This window comes from Sebastes umbrosus, chromosome 23 (genome assembly GCF_015220745.1).
Source record: "Sebastes umbrosus isolate fSebUmb1 chromosome 23, fSebUmb1.pri, whole genome shotgun sequence".
NCBI lineage: Eukaryota > Metazoa > Chordata > Actinopteri > Perciformes > Sebastidae > Sebastes > Sebastes umbrosus.
This window is the reverse complement of record NC_051291.1, coordinates 10991523-11013348: the sequence shown is the minus strand read 5'-3', so window position 1 is coordinate 11013348 and position 21826 is coordinate 10991523. Positions and strand designations below refer to the sequence as shown.

At 41.6% G+C, this 21826-nt stretch overlaps 1 protein-coding gene across 12 annotated transcripts in view; it reads right to left on the bottom strand.

Moving 5' to 3' along the window:
• Positions 1 to 21826, bottom strand: part of ppfia2 (PTPRF interacting protein alpha 2) — a 226225-nt gene that overhangs the window by 181642 nt on the left and 22757 nt on the right. Inside the window, exon 1 of one of the 12 annotated variants that reach the window (XM_037759968.1) lies at positions 10451 to 10831. The exons of the other annotated variants lie outside the window; for them this stretch is intronic. The gene's annotated coding sequence lies outside the window, so the exon portion shown is untranslated. Of the gene's footprint in view, positions 1 to 10450; positions 10832 to 21826 lie in introns of those variants that run through there. 12 annotated transcript variants of the gene reach the window in all.

The window sequence follows — 21826 nt, the reverse complement described above, 5'->3', positions numbered from 1 at the left end:
GACGGTGTTGCAGTGAAACGGTGCTGTCGAATTCAACAACGTAAAGTATGCATTAAATATAGAAAACAGTCATTCATATTGCATACAAGACCATTGACCTTTCTCGACATGACCGCCTTGAATAAAATGTTTGTTACAACTTGCGGGATGCTTATATCTTCAAGGTAACTTCATGCTACACTCTCTACTTTTCTGTTAACCCCCAGGAGGAAATCAGCCTCCATTTGTTAGCCTCAATCTGAAGTAATCCCCAAACTAAATCACACAAAAAGTTAAATTTGACGTGTATACGGGAAACCATTTAACACACATTCAACAGCAAGAGGTAGCATTACGTAATAGATCGCAATATCAATACTTTAATTGAGTGATGGTGGTTTATGCTATCAGAAGGTGCCAATAACTATAACGGCAACCTTTTCAGAATAAATGTCACCACGCACTGCAAACAAATGTGAACTGCAGGGTGTATTGTTCTGCATTTTTCTGGGAGGTGAGACTTCAATTTTCTTTACAAACACATTCTCCTTCAGGGCTACAGTGGGCTGCACATATCCCACCACACACTGGGTTGATGGACGAACAGCTCACCAGTCCATTGCAAGGTCAATAAAGCTGGTCAAATTAACAAACCTCTCTAGACTAATTGTTATTAAGTTGAAGCCGGTTCTGAAGAGCAACTTTAAATCATTCAGAGTTCATTACTGACTGAACTGTGATTAAAAAAAAAAAATAAAGTTTGGAGAAAAGTCAGAAAACTTCGACAAAGTATATTCAATCTAAATCAAAACTATAAAAAATGTCTTGTCTGGGTTTTTCTAATTTTATTTATACCAAAGCAACATTAATATCTTGATTGTATTCAGGCTTAAAGTAAGAATTAGGATTATGTTAAAGAGGACCTATTATGCTTTTGTGCTTTTTCCCTTTCCTTTAGTGTGTTTTATAGGTTTTTGTGCATGTGCAGGTCTACAAAGTCCAGGCCAAAGGGAAAAGTGCCTGAAACGCCTTGATTGAAGTCCCGCCTTTTCTTCAATAACGTGGTGATGTCACCAAGTAGCACATTTGCATAATACCTGCATAGCGGCTAGTTTGGCACGCCCTCAAACAAAGCTAGTTAGAGCGGAGCTGGAGTGGAGTCCGAAGAGTTTGGTTCAGTTGACCAATCACAACAGAGTAGGCCAGCTGACCAATCAGAGCAGACTGCCGGAATGAGAAAAATAAAGCATTTTTTGAACATTAAAGCATGTAAATATGTTTAAGTAGAAACCCAAAATGCAAGTTTGCGACTACAAATAAGCATAATAGGTCCTCTTTAATGCTAAAGATGAAGATCTTCACACTTATAGCAAAACAAATATGTGTCCACGTCAGTGCCCACTCTCCACTGTTTCTATTTGTATGGCTGGTGAGTAGGCTATGTGACTGGGCCTGACACAGTTGGAGCTCGGCTCAGCGTCACCCCGCCGTTTCAAAGCTGCAGAGACGTCTTGGGAGGCTGGGCGTTCTGCCCTAGATTTCACGCTTGTGCTGTTTAATGATCCAGCCCGGATCGAGTTGCATAATACACCATATCTATGCAATAGTGGATATGTGAAACCATATTCCAGCTTCCCTGAGGGACTTCAGAAAGCCTCCGGAGTCATCTAACCGATGGGATAGTTCACGGGCTAAAACCGGGGTCTGCGTCGTCACACGTCAGAGTCATGTGATGAAGCATGCCAAGCTACAAATTACCAGGGTTATAAATATTTAATGAGGTAAACATAAAGCATGAAAGATACACTTATAGTTCGTTAAAAGATGTCATTTTAGTCTTTTTTTTTGGCTAATCATTTGCCCTTTGCTTCCAGCACAAGCGAAGCTGTCCTAACTGCATCTTGGACCAATCTCTCCATAAAATTGATGTAAATCCTCTCATCTAACTTCCAGTAAAGCAAATTAGCATACATGTATTCATCAAATGTTTTAGTAATCTTTGTATAGCTGGATTTACCACAATGTCACAATAAATAGTTATTTTATGCAGGCCCTCCAGAGCAACAAATACTGGCAAAAATCGTAATTGATGCTATAAGATAATGCCAAAGCACAGCCAAACATGTTTTTTGACCATTTCCTTTTTCAGTCTTCTACAAAAAATATTAAAAGGTGTCAGTCAGGTGCTCAATCTACAAACAATAATCCTAACAATACAGGGTATTAGGCAAGAATCTGGCGATACGATACAGGGGTCACGATTCAATATATTGCAATATACTGCAATACTGTAAGCAAGGCGATACATTGCGATATTTTTAAATCTAATTTTAGGAAAAATGCCATATGCATAAAATCTGCAACAGTGGGGTTTTGCACTTGCATTTATCAAAGTCCTTGTAACATCCAACACCATAGCACTACTTTTTGTGCAATCCAAGCTACTGTCTGCAACAAATCTTTACAACACAATACCCTATACTTTAATCACTTTGATTTAGCCTTAACAGTAAACTGTAGTTACTCAGTGTGTTGACCCAGGCCAGGTTTACTCATTGAGCTTTCAATATCGCATTGCCCAGACTTGGTCCCCTCTGGGTGGGTTATAATGGCAGGTATGTGTCCCAGCATGTTCTGGCAGCAAGATGGGGTCTCCCAAATCATCTCCAGGCACCCAGCCAAACTCTCACCAGTTCACCATTCAGCCACCATCCGCTGCCGCTTAGACCTGAGAGACCGAGCCCTGTGTGCTGCTTGGCTGGACACTCGGCACATGCCAGCTTTTTTTCGCTTTGGAGAGCGGGCCAGCCAGCCAGCGGACAGCCTGGGACACCGGCGGTGCATTTTAAGTAGAAAGGTAGTGATTTATTCCCCGACTTTGGCTCAATGCGTGTTAGTTGAGCGCAGGAGGGAGGAAGGAGCTGGTTGCATAAAAAAATCCATACGGCATCTGCCAGTGGATATCAACAGAGACTTCAGGCGAAATGTATTGATGCTGATTGTAAATGTTTTTGCTGCTTTTGAAAATCGGTTAAAAGAAAAATCCACCCCGAGGTCATCTACTATGGAAAATGTATATGCGATGTTGTTTTCTTAGTCGTTTTGTGCCATTCCCACTCTCCATCGAGCTAACTTGTGCCTACTTTTGTTGTGATAAGTTCATATCTCTGACTGTTTCTGCGAAATGCAAAATGGCAGCTACAAAAATGCAAAATGGCAGCTCTCGTTTCCACATTCTGAGGAACTTGTGACCTCTAACACCGTTCACAACTCTTCAGTGACCCCACATTTTTGCTCAACAATGCTCCAACAAATAAGCCCCTGAAAAATGGCAGGCACATTTTTTGTTGCTTAACGGTGTTTTATTTCCCCTTTAAGCTGCGCGGAAAGCAAAAGATGTTTTTCTGCTTCACGGCACATACAATCCCCTTTTGTCCTGTTCCTGCACCTTATGCTTTGATCTCGCCGTGACTGCCCACCTTAAATCATTTTCTACTGTCTATGAAAAATCAATAGACACGGAGGGAAAGTGCACCGACTGATGTGCTGTTTCGTCTGCCGCCCCTTAGACGAATTAAGCAGCCTTCCCTGAAAACCGAAAGCAAAACCATATCACTCAATTAAACATTCATCCGCTTAATTGCATCATTCAAAAAAAGGCGTCGGGGGCTTGTCTCTTTAGTTAAAATGGGAGATTCAAAAAAAAAATGACAGGGAATATATATCTCATCTTGCAGAGCCTCGGAGCAAAAATGCGGTGATAAAACACCCACTGCTGTCCCTAAAATGTCCTCTTTTGTGGGGAAATTCTGCTCCTCTGCAGCTCAGCATTTGCCATATCCTGTCAGTGGAGCGCATGTTTCGAGCAGCGAGTCGTTAGATTCTCTCTAGAGTGAAGCAGGCGAGCAATAGTGATGACAGGTAAGAGCTAGGGCGATCCTCTTGGATAGATAAACACTAATCACCCACAGTGGGCAGTGTGAAGAACGTGTGGTCTGAGAGCTCTATTTGCCAGCAGGGATGCAGATGTTGTCTCGATTGCACTCGCTATAGCAGCGACTACTTCCTCCACAACTCAACAGCCAGTTTGACCCCTCATTACAATAGCCATTTGGTCTATAGATATTCATCGAGTCTGAAACAGGACGACTGCTATTTCCTCTCCGATGTAACATCATGGCACATTATGATAATGTACGCCAGGAAATCTGCCCTCACTAGCGTGTCAGACTTTGGCTTAGCATAAATGCATGTCTAATAATGAATATGTACGATTTGTATCTGTCAGAGTGATACTCGCCGAGTTGAAAATTGTGTATTTGTAGCAATAGAGTAAGAATGTTGTGTAAACAAGACGAAGCTTAAGTGAGTGAATTTAGCGCGGCTGGTTAAAGATGCTAAATGTGAGTCTGAAATTATGCAAGAAATCATGGGAGGGAGGAACAGCGACGCGCTCAATTGAACACGTTGTGGGCCGCAGATGAAATGAGGGATGCACACAGACAGACAGACAGACAGACAGACAGACAGACAGGCAGGGATCATTGGGGTTTTCTCTCCATGCCATATGCCAATCAATGAATTATTCAGGGGGGCAGGAGTGAGGGTTTCTTCCCAATCAGTGCAACAAATCCAGAGCCCTTTTTTCCCCTTCCAAGCTCAGACACCTGGCTCCAGGCTGAAGTCTAGCTGGCAGCGGGGAAGTTGCTGAGCAAAAACATAATTAAGGTTGTTATGGGGTATTTTATAGGACTCTAGGGTTGGGATGCACCGATCAGACTTTTTCAGTCCCGATACAGATACCTGGACTTTGGGTATTGCTTGATACCGAGTACCGATCCGATACCAGTGTTTAATTAATAAGCTCTGTGCCTCATTGTGTGGAAGCGATCATTCTTTTATTGTGTAAGGCAACTTCAGGCTTGACTTAAACATTGCTTTCATAACTTTGTAACACTAAATGTAATGTATTTCTGTTATTTTTGTCACTATCACTGGGAAGTTTCTCGCAGTCTTTCCAACGCATCGTCCTTTTTTGATTGGTTGAACTCGTTGAATTCTTCGGCACGATGCCTCTGGAGTTGCTTGATTAAGTTGGTTGTGTTATATTTTGCAGTGCTACTGCCAACCCTTGATACATTGGCTTTGCGGATATTAGCAGGTAGCCGTAAATCTTGTTGGCGTAGCAAGTGTTAAATACCTCCAAACAGCTGACATGTTTTGTTGTTAGCTCCCTCAGCTGAGCGGTCTACCGGCGTGCTGCTGACGCATGATGAAGTACGCGCATGTGTAATCAGACCTAAACATAGAATTTAATTGAATAGATCTATATCTATATAGAAGATATCAGTATCGGATCGGAGTGTAGGCCTGTGAGACCCACTCCAAAAGCTACAGTGATCAACTGCTGCAGCCCAGTATCACCTCACAATTTACAACCAACACCAGGGCTTAGTGCCAACGCAGGAAGTAGTGTGATTTATATATAGCAAAGCAAGAAAGAAAGGGTGTGTAGCATATCTGACTTCCATGCAGGAGACAGAGTTCATGTCTCTTCGCAGACCTATACCAATTAATGTTTGCCTTTTTATTAGAGTTGTATATAACAATAACGATACCACTATCAGAAATGCCTCAGATACAGCCTAAAATGCTGGATCGGGTATTGGCAAGTACGTAAGTCTATGCACTGATCAGATAAAACATTATCATATCATTTATCAACTTATTTACGCTACACAGGAACAACACGTTCGCTACCTGATCCGTACATCCTGCCCGATCGGTAGTGCGCATGTGCAACTCTCAACAGAGATGAGAAAGAAGCGTGTGAGCTCACTCGTTAGCTTCTTCCATCATCAGCTCTGGAAAAAAATTATCACTGCGTCCGAAATCGCTGATGAAAGTAGCTAATTTGGCAATATTTTACGCTGGAAAATCCCACCAGTAAAACAGTGACATGTACAGTATGCAAGGTTCTAGACAGAGCATTCATTCTCTGTATGTATTTGTTCATGTTTTACAAAAGCTTTAACCTGAGCCAGGCCATGCAAAAAATGATACTGATCATATCACATCCACATCACGTTTGTTTTGGCATCAGATCGCAAGTTCAGGTATCGGAATTGGTATTCGGAAGGAAAATAGGGTATCGGAACATCTCTGTTTTTTTATTAACCATCACCATGTTCAGGGCAGCATCTGTAAAGACATCTTTCAAATGATTATCTCTACTTTAAAAAACAGCAAAATAGGCAAACGCTTGACAAACTGAACCACAAACCCCTGGCTTGAGAGTTCCCCTGAGTCAAACTGAAGCAGGCAGTGAGCTATCTATACGGGACAGATGTAAATTTTGCCACTTAATGTAGAACCACTCCATTTTGGGGAAGAACAAATCAGCAAGCTGCGGCTAATTTCCTGAATGTCTTCAGTTAATCTCATTAATGGGGGAACAATTGTGTGAGTAGATAAGGAGCAGCACACAAAAACAGCAGTATGTTCCTGAGCAATATATGGCCATGTGAGGCAGATTCAGCACTATTCGCCACCTGGGGAACATCAAAAAGACACGTGGGGGAGCGAGCGGCGTGCAGAACAAGCAGAGGAACTGAACGCGGCACTCTGTGGCGTTGGAGATAAGCCGCGCTAATGTATGCTTGCTTGTTGAGCTGACTTCGGAGACGCTAAAATAGGAACCAGCATTATTTAATAGTGTGTGTTAAAGCTTTGTTATCATTAAGCATGGGATTCATAACTCTTTAACTCATTAAGTAAGGAGATGGTGATTTAGAAATGAGTTAAAAAACAAATTAGGCCCAAAAAAGCCCATTAAGAAACCAATCTTTTATGCAACATGAGGTCAACTTTTCAAACATTTGTAACACCCTATTAGGTCCAGTTCATCACGACATGAATAAGAGTGTTAGACCAAATTGTTTTGATGATAATGCACTTCGCTTACATCACTAGGCTGATTACACACGTCGCTTTGCGGTCGTCAAGGGTGACGACTACTGGGAAATTCCACTTTTAAATTATGTCTGTGTTTGATTTCTTTCTTGGCATGCGGCTGAGCGCAAAGTGCATCTTACAGACTGCATTGATGAGCAAGGGTAATAACGGCAAAAGCTGTTGCACGCCGCTCTTCCCCGCGTTGGCATCCGTATCGAGCCGACAGGTGGGAAAAAGTGTGACACGGCATTTTTGTGAATGGAACGGACCAGATTGCATGGCACGCTCATAGTGCTGAGAAAATCCCATTCATATGGCTCCCCGTACCAGAGAGACTTCTGACAACCAAGAGACAGCCTGCCAAGAAAACAACAATTCAAGTCTATTCAATTTAATCACAGCCACAGGAACATACAATAGCACTCGGGCGGGAGTCTACTGAATGGATGGAGCAAACTATTAACTCATCTCGAGCTGATCTTGTGACCTGCAGCGCTGTGGCACTCTGGGGTGATGCAACAGTCGTGCATGATGAAAAGTACTGTCGATGCTAATTGATGTGATGTCACTGCAATATAATGCAAGGCTCTCGGAAGGAGGAATAACAACTAGGCATGTTCTCACAAGAAAGATGTTGTATAAAGCCATGATAGCCACTAGCATACTTTCCAACTCTTGCGATTTTCACACGATGCTCCCATTTTTCATTGCCCTCTCCCAGTTTCCTCACAATTCTCCCGATTGTTTTTTTTCCTTTTTTGTTATCTCAACCTGTTTCTGGCACTGTACAGTCCCGTGTTTCCACCCGGACAACATTACAGCTACACCTAATGTGTTTACCTGGCAAAAGAGAGCTGCTCGCGACACAACACTGAGCTGTTGCCGTTGTTACGTCGTGTCTGAAAGGGCCTTCGGCGAGTGAGAGACGGAAAGAGAAATTGAAAGTACTATGAGAAAGAAATACTCAAGCAGGTGCATAGATATATATCTGAAATTTCACTCAGTATTCCCTGCGAGAATGTTGTTCCTGCAATGTGCAGAAGGCTCTTGTAGAAAACAACATTTTGACGTCACATGTAGGGAGATCTTAGGGGAAATTTTGGTGAATGAATAATCTCATTGTAAAGAATATTAGAACACTAATATACTGACAGTTAGGGCTGTACCGAATGGGTTTTTTTTACATTTAAAGTTTCTATATATGAAGCTTCAAATGCCATCATATTTTACGATGTCATCAACGTTAAAAAAGGGTAAAAAAAAATGATTTTGTGTTATTGTGGTTATATAAATGTAATTTATGGTGCTAGACAGCCCCACTAATAGAGGTGCGTGCCCACATTTGTGTACGGCAAGTGGGAGAGCAAACAGTTTGTTTTTTGTAGTAGTTTTCGTAGTTCTTTGTGAAAGGCTAAACGCCAACAAATATGGATTGAAGCAGAATATTTCATTAGATAAAAAACATGCTATGACTTTTGGAAATGATTACATCTATCTTATTGGAAATGTTTGGATCACACAAGTCGGCAACAATCCTACGCAGCCACCGCTGGAATCTAATTCTACAAATAGTATAATACTAATAGTATTAGTGTAGTCTGATGGTTTTGGCCCAATGACCTTCCGTCAGGTGATTCACTTAGCGAGTGACAATAAGCACACATGTAAAACAGAGACCTGGTAAAAAAGATTTAAGGCAATAAAATAATCTAAAGGTGATGTCTATTAATCAAAAGACGAACAATATAGAATCACTCATAGAAGCAACAAGAAAAACAATATTCTGTTTTTCCAAAGAAGAGGGGCTTCATTTTGATTGATCTTACTGCTTGTCAGTGTGTGGGAGCCTATATTTTATATTATATTATATATTTATATTCCACAACAGTCTGAGAACACACCGCATGTACAGTAATGTCACCAGGAACACACTGTACGCCTAACCCTCAAACTTATCTATGATATGTATGCTCCATCTGAGATTTACGGTCACCCTCGTGGACACAAAACCTACCAACAACTGTTGCTTTGTTTTCCTTGAATATCAGCCCAAAATCACAAATGGCATAATGAGATCCATACGGCAGGACATTAATAGAGATTAGTCCGGCAAAAAATACATAAAGACCAGCTTGTGCATCTGTATATTCTACCACAAAATATTGTTTTCATGTATTGACTGACATCCTGGTGTGAATGCTGACACACTGAGCAGTAAAAAAAAAAAGTGAATGAGATAGAGATAGGATGAGGACGGCACGAGTGTAGAGTTACACCCGGCCTGCTAGCCATTAGGGAGGCGGGAAAGAGAGAGCAGGTTGTCCATCAAGTGTGTTAGTGTGTGTGTGTCCATTTGTCTGCTTTACCTCTATACCTGTGTGTGTGTGAGCATATGTGAGAGGGAGGAAAGGAAGGGAGGTTCTGTGTGCGTGTTCAACTGCAAATAAGTCTGCATGCACATGAAAGGGACGGTAGTAGCCTTTAACATCTCCCACAATCCCCGGCAGCAAGGTCATGCAAACCATCAATCGATAAGAGATTGAATAAGAGCGGCTCGAGGTGAACAAAAAGAAAAAAAAAGCGTAGATTGGAATGGATTTGAACCTGTGCCGCCTGCCAACTCATTACGGAGGGTTTGGCTGTAGTCGAACCCGGCCTATAAAAAAAAAAAAAGGTGCCCTTTAAACCATCATTTTATAGACGTAAACGCTTCTTCTGCCACAGGTAGCCAGCCAACCAGCTCTCTGCGTGACGCCTCGAGGTAGTAAAAAGCCGTGTCTGCACAACCAGACATATTAGCCAAGCGGAGTGCATGGCAGGGGGAAGTCACTTTAACGCATTAAATTAAGCTTCTGCATAATGCACCGCACACACAACTTCAGCTAAAAAAAAGCAAATACTGTCACGTTAATTTTATTGTTGCAAATGTTGAGGAGGACTATTAACCTTCCGGGTGTCCAAATTAAGCCATGCATGTGTGCCTTTTCATTCATTCATCTATACAGTAGCATGTGAAGGACTGGATGGATGACTCTCTCTCTCTCTGCTTGCATCTTCTATAATAGCCGGTAACAAGATTGTTTATAGGAGGGGCTACCCTATGACAGCTCCTCTTTTTGACTGTTATTAATAAAACACACTGCGTCTGTCCTCCTCATTCTCTGAAAATGATAATTGGGGGAGAATCCTTGGCTATTGTCTCAAGTGCATTACATCATGCCAGTCTGCATCCCGCCCCCCCCTTTAACTCTCTCCTCTGTCTCTGTCTCTCCACTGTGTGTGACAGCCGGGCTGGATTTCTTTCCCCCCCTCTGCAGAGCCACCACAATGTCAACCACACACACACACACACACACACACACACCAAACCAAAACCTATAGCTGTATAATCCACCATGCATCCACATCCTTCCTCCAGCATCCCACCACCAGAGTTGTGATGGAGAATCACCTTGAGCCTGCAGGATCAGGGCACAATGTAGGTCACCTCTCTGCAACAGTGTGCACATATACTCACAATGTATTCCTTCACTATGGAGCAGAGGCTCAATGACAACTGCAGTCTCGGCGAGCTAGAGCTAACCATGAAGCGTATGATCCCCTAGGAGGCTTCTTCTTCTTCAGAGCGACCCAGCAGCAGCAGCAGCAGCAGCGGCTGGAGGAGCGTCAAGGTGCGGCTGGTCCTCTGCCGCCTGGTCGGCATCGTCCAAACGCGTAAAGAGCAGCAGGAATGGTGATCGCCAAATTAGCTGCGTCGGGTGGTAATGACATTTGATTTCCGGAGGGTTGATCACATGCATACACATGCACACACACACATACATACACACACACCGGTTGAGAAATTATGGCATGTTACAAATTCTGCTGTGATAAGCTGGAGCTGGAAAAGACCATTGTGGGAGCAGGAGGAGGGGAGGAGAGAGGAGAGAGGATGTCTTAAAGTTGCAGCTGTGCAATTCTGTCCACCGCCTCTGTGTGTAGACATATAATAATGATAAAGCTAATAATAATAATAATAATAATGCTAATAAGAATCATAATAGTAAGATTTCTCCCAGTATTTATCCAAATTTGAGAATTTTACTATAATAAAAATATGAAAATAATAAAAATAGAAATGTATTGCTATAAAAAAAAAGTCATAATTCTGACAGCAATTCTGTCCCCCCCTCTGTGTGTGTGTAGACATATAAGAATAAGAATAATAAGAATCATAATAGTAAGATTTTTCCCAGTATTTATCCAAATTTGAGAATTTTACTATAATAAAAATATGAAAATAATAAAAATAGAAATGTATTGCTATAAAAAAAAAAGTCATAATTCTGACAGCAATTCTGTCCCCCCCTCTGTGTGTGTGTAGACATATAAGAATAAGAATAATAAGAATCATAATAGTAAGATTTTTCCCAGTATTTATCCAAATTTGAGAATTTTACTATAATAAAAATATGAAAATAATAAAAATAGAAATGTATTGCTATAAAAAAAAAGTCATAATTCTGACAGCAATTCTGTCCCCCCCTCTGTGTGTGTGTAGACATATAAGAATAATACTATAATAAAATATGAAAATATTAAAAACTAGAAATGTTTTAATATTTGCTATAAAAAAAACCAAAATAAATAAAATGTCTCTTAATCCTGACAGCATTTTTGTAGAAAAATGTAAAACTACTTCCTGCTCATGGACCAATAGGGTCATGCTTTTCCACCCAATAGAATTTGTTTTTTTCCCAGTGTCAGTAAAGTCACCTTCTCCTGTCACCCAGTTGGTCTCTGCCAGGTTTCCATAAGTGTATTTGGGATTGTTCTGAGTCGCTGACAGTTGCATTTAGTCTCCAGACATTTTGGGAATGAGAGAAATCCCTCTGCTCACTTCTGATTTTGGTAGGTAGCCTATAGTCCAGTCCTTATACATTAAGATCCTCAAACACAATCTGATTTGCTCACCGACTCTTTTTTAATAAGATTTTGTTCAAGAGATTGTGGCAGATGTTTTTTTGACATAATATATATATATATATATATACACCTTGTGACCAAAGCATTGGATACCCTTGTCCACATAATTGTGTACCTTTAGTCTGGGGCTATTTTTAATGGTTTGGGCCAGGGCCCTTAGGGGGACATCTTAAAGAGGACATATTATCATGCTCATGTTCAGGTTCATACTTGTATTTTGGGTTTCTACTAGAACATGTTTACATGCTTTAATGTTCAAAATAGAATTACCGCATCACTTCATTTTTATCCTGTTAGACATTTGTGTGAAATTGTCATAATCAGCATATGAATTCTTGAGTTATGGCCAAACATGTGTTTTGTGAGGTCGCTGTGACTTTTGACCACCATATTCTAATCAGTTCATCCTTGAGTTCAGGTGGACATTTGTGCCAAATTTGAAGAAATTCCCTCCAGGCGTTCCTGAGATATTTCTTTCATAAGAATGGACCAGACGTACATACATACAGACAGACGGATGGATGGACAACCCAAAAATATAATGCCTCAGGCTACAGCTGTTGCCGGCACAAAGGAATAAAAACACATTCTTTTTCTCACACTGTTGGTCTGAACATACCTGTATTCACCCTTCTACTGAAACGCTCCGTTTTAGCGCCTGTCTCTTTAAGAACCCTTCCTGAAAAAGCCCAGTCTGCTCTGATTGGCTCACAAGAAAAACATGGTGCACCTTTGCAAACAAGCTCAGGGTGATTAATGAACCTGCATGTGACATAAGAAGGGGAGCCAAATCTGAATGACTTGTTGAATCACATGTTTTCTGATGTAGACAGCCCAGAAAAAAACTGACTGGGTTGTCTTATTTCACAGTTTGTGGGTTGGTAGACACTCCAGATACCCAAATGGATGAGCACAAGCACTGAGAAGGTGAGTTTTTCATGATATGTCCCCTTTAATGCTACAGAATACAATGACATTTAAGAAAAGTGTTCATCTAAGGCCATAGTCTCCATGGACAATGTGATATCAATAAAGACATCGCTAAATCCCTGCAGCCAGGTTCCCAAATCCCATAATTGGTAAAGTCTGGAACCAGAAGAGCGGAAAAGGCTGTCGTAGGTTAATGCCCATGAGTTTGAAACAGGATGTTCAGCTGTCACATTTGGGCGTGGTGTCTGGGTGTCCACGTACTGTTGTAGGCTGAGAGTGAAACATTGTGAGTCATTGTTCTAAAAATCAAGCAAAGCAAAAAGACTGAATGAATTTTGTAATATATTCAAACTCACACTTTCATAAATAAATATTGCTCATAATAACAGCTGTGCTAGCAACACTGAGCTGTCACCCTGCGGTGGACATCTAGCACCTGCAGCCAAGAGGCACAAGAAGACACAATATTTATCCTCATCGAGGAATAAACGATATCATTTCTGTTTTATTTTCCAATTTATTTATTTTGGTGTAAGAAATGCTGAGGAGGCAGTTAAAGATTACTCATGCATATCAGCTCTGAATCCTTTTCTACTTTTTAAATAGACTTTTTAGACACCGAAATGTCTTCAACTGATGTGTCCAATCTTTATCTTGACCTCAAGAATCAGTTTCTTCCCTGGAAGTTTGTTAGGTTTTTATAGGAATTTAAAATAAATTATAATAAACGAAGGAATAAACACTGAGGTCTCCTCCTTCTCATTGATTTGTATATTAAATGAAGTTAAATATTACATTATTTAGTTACTCTAATGGTCACTTTGGGCAAAATTACACAACATTAATGTTACTCTGTACGACTCGGCTATCGACCCACGGTGAAATATTACCGTATGACTCTGCGGGAGTGTGATCGCTGAAAGAATAACACCCCTTTTTCTGCTCATCAAATATTAAAGAACTGGAGTAAGTTGTGTCTGGGTGTCACTGAGCAGCCTGGTATTGCCGGTATTATCTCCATTTATAAGATGAGGGGTTTTTTTTTTCAAAGAAAGGCATAAATGTTTTAGAGCAGCCTGTGTGCTCTGTGTGTCTCCAGGAAGTTGGAGATAAGTGACTATAAGTGAGTTCTTATTTCAGACGTACAGTGAGTAAGGATACATTTCATCAAATACAGTACAAGTTGGACAAAAAGCACAAAATTGCCCACAGGGACAGGGTGTTAAAGTGAGTTACAATCACAGCCTCAACCTCACTTCTGACCTTTTAGTGGCCATAATTTGATTTCATGCCAAAATTGCCAACTGCCAAATTAAAGACAGACTACACTGATTAAAGTAATTGGATATGGTGTCATCAAATAAAACACAGTTTAGCTCATTGTAAAATAATCAGTCGATTAAAGGTGCAATGTGTAGCGCCTGGGGGCAGCGTTTCACCTCTACGACTGGGTCCATACAATCTAAATTTGCAGTAATTAGTTATTCAAAAAAAGCCAACGACTAACTATCAGCGAGGCAAGAATACGCAATATTCAACCAGGCACTGAACTAGAACTTAAGGACAAACATATGTTGGTTTCACTTTCTCCAATGGGAGAATTTGCTGTTTTATATCTTTGTAAACTGAATAATAGGGCTGTCCTCGACCAAAGAAATTCTTAGTCAACTAACACTCGTACGATTCTGTCGACTAATCGATTAGTTGGTTAAATCGACAGATCTGTAAAACTGAGTTTCTCCACAAAGAAACACACAGAAGCACCACTTTAAATCTTGTGTTTAACAGAGATGTGCTCGTAAACTTGTTGGAAATAAGACATAAAAAACGACTAATTGACTAAAAAAACATTAGTCGACTAAGACCAAAACGACTGACTAGTCAAGGGGGCAGCCCTACTGGATAAACTCGAGTGTTGAACTTTCATTCGGACAAAAAACAAGTCATTTGAAGACGTCACTTTGTGCTTACAGATGGGCATTAGTCACTTTTTTATTCTATTATTCCAAAACAAATTATCCATGATGAAAATGATCATTAGTTGTCATGACAGCCTCCTTTATTAAAATCTCAAGCGCCCTGACATCTCCTTTTAGAAACTTGTAAACACACTTGTTTCTGCACATTTTGCTCTCTCTGAGTGCTGAGTGAGTGTCAACACAATCCAACAACACATCCAATATCTCAGTGTGACAAAAAACACAATACTAAAATTGAGTGAGAATCTGATTGCATGTTTTCACATCATTTACGTTACATATTTTCGCTTTCACTGAAAGAACATTTCAGCTCTCTTTCCCCTCTCCTCACCACCTCCATCTCCTGTATAGCTGCAGCAACTGTGACAAATTGTTGCCTGTAAACTTGACCAGTGATTGAAGTCACTGTCCGTGGTGCTGAATCCTGTATGCTTTGTGTATGTGCTGCACTGCAAGCTTATTGGTTGAGGGTGTGTTGGAACAAATTCACTACAAATGATTGTGACTTTAGAACATTAGATTTGGTAATCATGTCAATAAAGATCTGTGGACACAGGAATCTACTATCAGTGGATTCTGGGAAAACATCCATCCTGGAGGCTTTGTCCCTCCACCAGCCTGGATATTTAATTAACACACATTATGCACTATAGTCTGGTGTTTCCTGTCTCATTCCTCTGAATCCCACCTGGGAAAATGCTCTCATATGCCTCTTTTCTTTGTTGCAGCCCCAGCTCGCTCTTCCCCCCTCCTCCCCTGTTCGTTTCCTCTTGTCTGATAAATTACCAAAACAAACGCGGCGCTAAGTGGTGAAGTGGAGTGCCGGCTCTCCTCTCGAGTGAGAAAATACTCCGCTTGTGGGGGTCATAAAGCCCGCGTGAAGACACTGACACACCCTGGACGTGATGCTAAAAGGCAGCGAGATCTCGTTTTACAGGATTTCGACAGTTTGAGTCGTTTTATGGAGAGATTCATGGATAAACGTTTAGATTTTTTCCCCCTCATGACGATCACCTCATTCAAATTGCCTGTTTATAATGCAGCTCCTATAGCCTCCCACCCACTATATTGACCTACGGTGTGCCTTGCTCTGCTACTACAGTGTCACATCGGATACTGATGTTCCATATTAATTTCCCTGGAGGAGTCAGTATAAGCCTCTGCATATGAATGGTTGTAATGCAGCCAGGTGGTGGAGAAACCCACTCATATCTGAGGCTCAAAAAGTCACTCGTATTGACTGGTTTGTTTCGGAGACAGTTGCTTAAACGTGGGATTTGTACAACGGATCTTTTGACTGAGTGGAAATTATTCAAGTTGAAGCGATGAAAGCGATGAAGGGAATCAAGAGGAAGCTATAAAAAGAGACCTATAAAAAGAAAAAAGAGACCTGTGACGTTGCTCAAAATCTAATCCTCCTCCTTCGTAGCTCGACTAAACGTGTGAATGTCATTAGGCGAAGTCACCCTCCCCCCTTTCGTCATGCAAATGGGCCTCTTTTCATGCGCGGGGGTTAGCGCAATGCAAATCTCACATCAAAATCTCAATGATCTCAAAAGGCTAAGCGGTTGAGCTCCTCCACGGCCAATTAAAAAGACACACACTCGCTTTTGCCGGGCCGCAGGAATGCTGATGCAAATGTTTGCCCTGGATGGCGGTTAATATTAATGAGTAAATCTTAATGTAAACAGCCGTCCGTGTGACCACCAAGAAATGAACTCGAGGGAGTGGAGTGTTGGTGCCTCTCCAGGTTGTTTCGCAGGAGATCAAAGAAAACGTGTATCATCAAGGTTGACATTTTCCACATCTGTTAACATGCTTTTGGCAGGCGTCCCCAGTTGGAGAGTCCATCATCTCAGCCTCTATTCACGACGTCCTGTAGAGGATAAAAAAGGCCTCCTACCAAAAGAAAAACACACCTCAACATATATCAGCCACAGCCCGTACAAAGACAGAGCAGCCAGAGGTCTGCTATCACTATGACTCTCCTGAACCGGTGTTTTTTAAGGCCTTGGCTGGAATCATAAGTGAAGCGGACTGCCGGGCATCGTGCTGCTTGATACACTGATAACGGAGATGAGCTCGGGCCGGGGTGTGAGATGCATTAGAGAGACGGAGCTGAGAGGAATTACAGGTGTCTGGACTCCTGTAAATCTTTTTATCTGTCGGAGCCCACCCCCCTGAGAAAAGCAATGTTAACACACAACTCCTCTGTCTCTCAGCATGAAGCACAGGAAGTCACTTCCCCACGGTAAATAGTGTTAATACTCTTGTTTTTAAAAGCTCTGGGACGGCGTGGTGGAGCGCTAAATGGGTGACACTGTTTAACTGTTTAAAGTGCTTCTTATTTCATCCATAGACTGTATATAAGAAGTGGACGTAGTCACCGTGACGTCACCCGTTGATTTGTGGACTGCCGTTTTCCGTTTGCCGTCGTCATCTTGGTTTTTGGCCATTGCTATCTTGGTTTTTTAGCTGTCGCCATCTTGGTTTTTGGATCTTGCCATCTTGGTTTTTGGATCTTGCCATCTTGGTTTTTGGATCTTGCCATCTTGGTTTTTGGATGTTGTCATCTTAGTTTTTGGTCATCCCCATCTTGGTTCTTGGCCGTCACCGGCTTGGGTTTTGGCCATCGCCATCTTAGTGTTTTGCAACCAGAAGTGACACAATAGGGCGGAGTTAAGTACCACCGAATGCTGAATTATACTTTTTTAGGCGACCAAAATGTTCTAATTAACTTTCATGAACTGAAAAACACGCAAGGGTTAAAGTTGTAAGACGAAAACACAGACAACTCCCAGACCGGGAGCAACCTCACCGCTAGATGCCTTTAAGTCACTTATTCTGACATATTTACAGTAAAATCCCACACCGCCAAATTTCAGAATCTCACAGTGCCTGGAAACACTCCAGACTTTATCACCCACACACATGAAAACACATTAGTCACCTTACAGCTGCCAAAAATTCATGCAGACTTGACCTGTGCTCTATATAACAACCCACACCATAACAATTATTACACCACGACCATATGCTCCTATTTCTTGACAAGTATATACGTTTCATCTCATTAGCATTCGCAAAAGTTATGGCCATGTTCACATTTACTACCCTCGTGAGTGGCCTTTTATTTTTTATGACAAATACTCTTCGTGCTGGGGACAATATAGGAAAATGTCCCTCATAGGGGTGTTAAACTGTTTGAATAAAAGAGAAGACAGGCTGGGATGGGCTTATTGTTGGAGAGTGTCTGAGGATAAATGGCTCGCTGACTAAGCGGTTCTCATCCGTGCTGTAGAGGTGAAGCTTGTATTTCCTGTGTGTGAGTGGAAGTTTGTTTTTTGCATGAGCAAAGATGAGCAGAGGGTGTTTATGTATCTGAGTAGCTGAAATAATAAGGTGTGTGATTTTATGAGAGCAAGAACAGATGATTAAACTAAAGCCGAACCTTTCAGAAAGAGCTCACAGAGAGAAAGCAGATAAGAGGGCAGCTGGCAGTTAACTAAAGCGACACCTCGGTCAGGACGCGGCCTGTTGATAGAGCTCACACATTTGAGATAAACTGACCGGGCCCTAACAAAGGTAATCTTTCATCCTGCCTGTACATTTCTATATCTACCTCTACCTCTCCTCTAAAAACCTCTCTCCACCCCTCTTAACCTCAACACTGAAAGATCTTTGTCCTCATCCTAAAGCCTATTCAGATGGAAAATGTCACCTCTCAGGACAAAATGTTGTGTGTTGAGAGAGCAAAGAGTGGAGTTTTTGTTCCAAAGCACAGTGAGAGCTTGAGTGTGAATGTGAGTTAGTAAAGTCAGAAACCACCTCATCTGGTGAGGCAATGGATGACTCACTGCTATTCATCAATGACCTTATTAAAAGCCCCATAAACACGCTTTAGCACAGCTAAAACAGCTTTGGAGCTTAACGTCAGCATGCTAATACGCTCACAGTGACAAAGCTAATGTGTGGAGGTTTAGCAGGTATAATGTTGACCATATTCACCATCTTAGCTAGCTAACATTTGCTAATTAGCTCTTAACACAAAGTACATCTGATGGGAATGTCTTTAGTTTTTCAGGTCTTTGGTCATAAACCAGCCCGGATTCCGAAAAATTACCTTCCCATACAATGAAACTACAATGTCAATTACGATTCGAGGGAACGTAGTTTCTCCCGAATTACGTCTGCATGTGATGTATCACAAATACGTTTAATCAAAGTCTGCAAAAAGTCCACGCAGGGAGGAGGCTGGGGTGGATAGATGGGTCAAACATGGGACTTTTCACCCAGGAGACCTGTGTGAAACCAAAAGTGACACTTGTTTTAACCCAAAACATGATCTTTTACTAAACCTAAACAAGTAGTTTTGCTGCCTAAACCTAATTGAGAATGCAGTTTCGAAACAGCAAAACCACAAAAAGCGGTTAAAACACTATAATGTTGATATGCACTTATGAAGAAATGTTGATATGAAACATATTTTTGGTTGAGAAACGTCAAGATTCAACATATCCGTGGTTTGCAGAAACATACAATGCCAGCGTTTTATTCTGGCGACTGAGTTGCATAAACCTAAGTATTGGGAAGAATTTAAATTTGACCTGATCATGGTACTTCAGTCTGGACCAAAGTGGTGGACCGACTGACCAACCGACCGCCATTCCAAAACCAACGACAGAGGAATCTCCATGTATGCTTGTCCTTTTCTTTGAAATTCAAATGCAAGGTTTACACGCTCCTCTTTAGCCATGAAACAAAAGATGGTGGCTGTGTTTTCACTTCTTCTATCCAGCCTTTTCACTCCCACCAGTCACTTAGAAGAATGAAATTAAGGTCAAAGATGTGTGCAATTTACTGAAGCCACATTACATGAAGCAATATAGTGACAAACCTCTGCAGAAATATTAGTGTTTGGTTAAGTTCTGTTCTGGGAACCCCCTTTAGAGTCCTCACATTGTACTTCTAATGCCAGTTACGTAAAAAGCCTAGTTATTTTACAGAACTAATATGATATATTGAACAAACTTCAAACTACGACGCTTAGGTACCCCATAGCGTCAGTTTTGGACAAGTCAGGGACGGCATGTCAGTTTCCGCTCGTTACATGCATACAGTCTCTTTTCAATATAAACTTCCAACATAGGTTTACTTAGTTTTTAGTTTAGTTTACTTGAGCAACAAAAATAGTTGGTAAGGCTTAAGAAAACATTGTGGTTTAGGTTAAAAATAAGTACATTTGTTACATAAAATAAATACGTTTGTTACATAACTGGCATCAGTTAAGTACGTAAGTTAACAAAACTACAGTAAAATAAGTCAACCTTGACTTGAAGTCCGGTATTTGTTTGACCCATCCAACCCCTCCTACGAGGACTTTCTCGCTCTTTATACTACATCACTTGCTCTGATCATCTAATAATGACACCGATGGGTTTACATTGGAGTTAGTTGAAAGCCCAGTGCATCTCATACAGACGCTAAAGTGTGCCTCGATATCAGACACACCGAGGGGCACTGACCAAGCTTCGATATTAAAACGAGTTGGAAGCGAAAACGGGTTTGGCCAAGACTGCATATGGTTCATTTGTTCCTTTTGACATCTACTTTATGTCTCTGTCTTTATGAGACAAAGAGAGAATCCACCGTCTGTCTGACGGCACGGAAATGATAGCATCAGAAATTTCAGAAGGCCATGAGTCAGAGGTCGGCGTCAGAGCTCCGAGGGGCCACGTACTGTATGTCGCTCATACCTCGCACGGACAGAAAGACAAGCGCGGCTGCTGTAGCCATTAAGTATTAATCGAGTGTGCTCCTCCGCAATTTGAAATCCAATTGACTTTTTGTAGCAGGGTGGCAGAGAGAGGGGAGACGGAGGGAGCTGTGGCTGTTAGGAGAGATAGCTCTGCCTTGAGCTGCAGCAGAGATCAGTGGAGCTTTGAGACGACAGCAACCCCTGGCGTGATGTAGTGTTCGCCGGGAGCAATTACAGTCTTATATGCCACCGCATTTCTGCTCAAACTCTTATCTATATTTAATGCTGCTGGGCTTTTCGACGTTGATACATCGTGTTGATGCGATGGAGTTACTGTTCATATCTACTGACGCGCCAAAGAACCACGCGGGTGGGGGGGGCGGTTGTGTGACTTCAAATCATCTTTAAAATGTAATAACAAAAAGAGAGCAAACAGAAGTAACAGAAAATCCTGATTCATCTAGAAAAGAAAGGCAAAGAGCAGACTAAATACTGAGTAATCAGTAAAGGGAAAATGGTTCATGAAAACATATTTAGAGAGTGGGCATTGTTTCAGATACTATTCCTTTATACACACACATATGCAGTGCATATACTGTTCAATGCACATTCCTTTCATTCATTCCTCAGAGATTTTGGTCCATATTGACATGACAGCATCACGCAGTTGCTGCAGATTTGTCGGCTGCACATCCCTCATGCGAATCTCCCTGTTCCACCACGTCCCAAAGGTGCTCCGTTGGATTGAGATGTGGTGACTGCGGAGGCCAATTTGAGTGCAGTGAACTCATTGTCCTGTTCAAGAAACCAGTTTGAGATGATTTGAGCTCTGCGACGTGGCGTTATGTCGCCTCACGTTGCCTTTGCCTCGGCCAAAAAGCTGCACTACACCGTAAAGACTACAGCAAACGGCCAACTACCACGTATGTTCTGTGTCTGCGTGAGATGAAATAACTCTCCACACCAGCAGGCGGCGGTAGTCTGTATTCGTCATTCAAAAAGGGAAACCGGAAGACCGAGGACGGCGGATATACAAGCCGTTTGTTATGATACCTACATGACATAAAGCAGCATCTGCCGACCATTTTCACACCACTCTCACTCACCACTTAGCTTCATTCCAGATGGCCATGTCGTTGTGAAAATATCCGTGTGTTAGAATGATCAGATGAAATCAAGATGAAAAAGGAATGTGCCCTCTTGACTTTACCCATTTGCTTGCTTTCCTCACTTCTGTCTCTCTTCTCGTGCACCGATT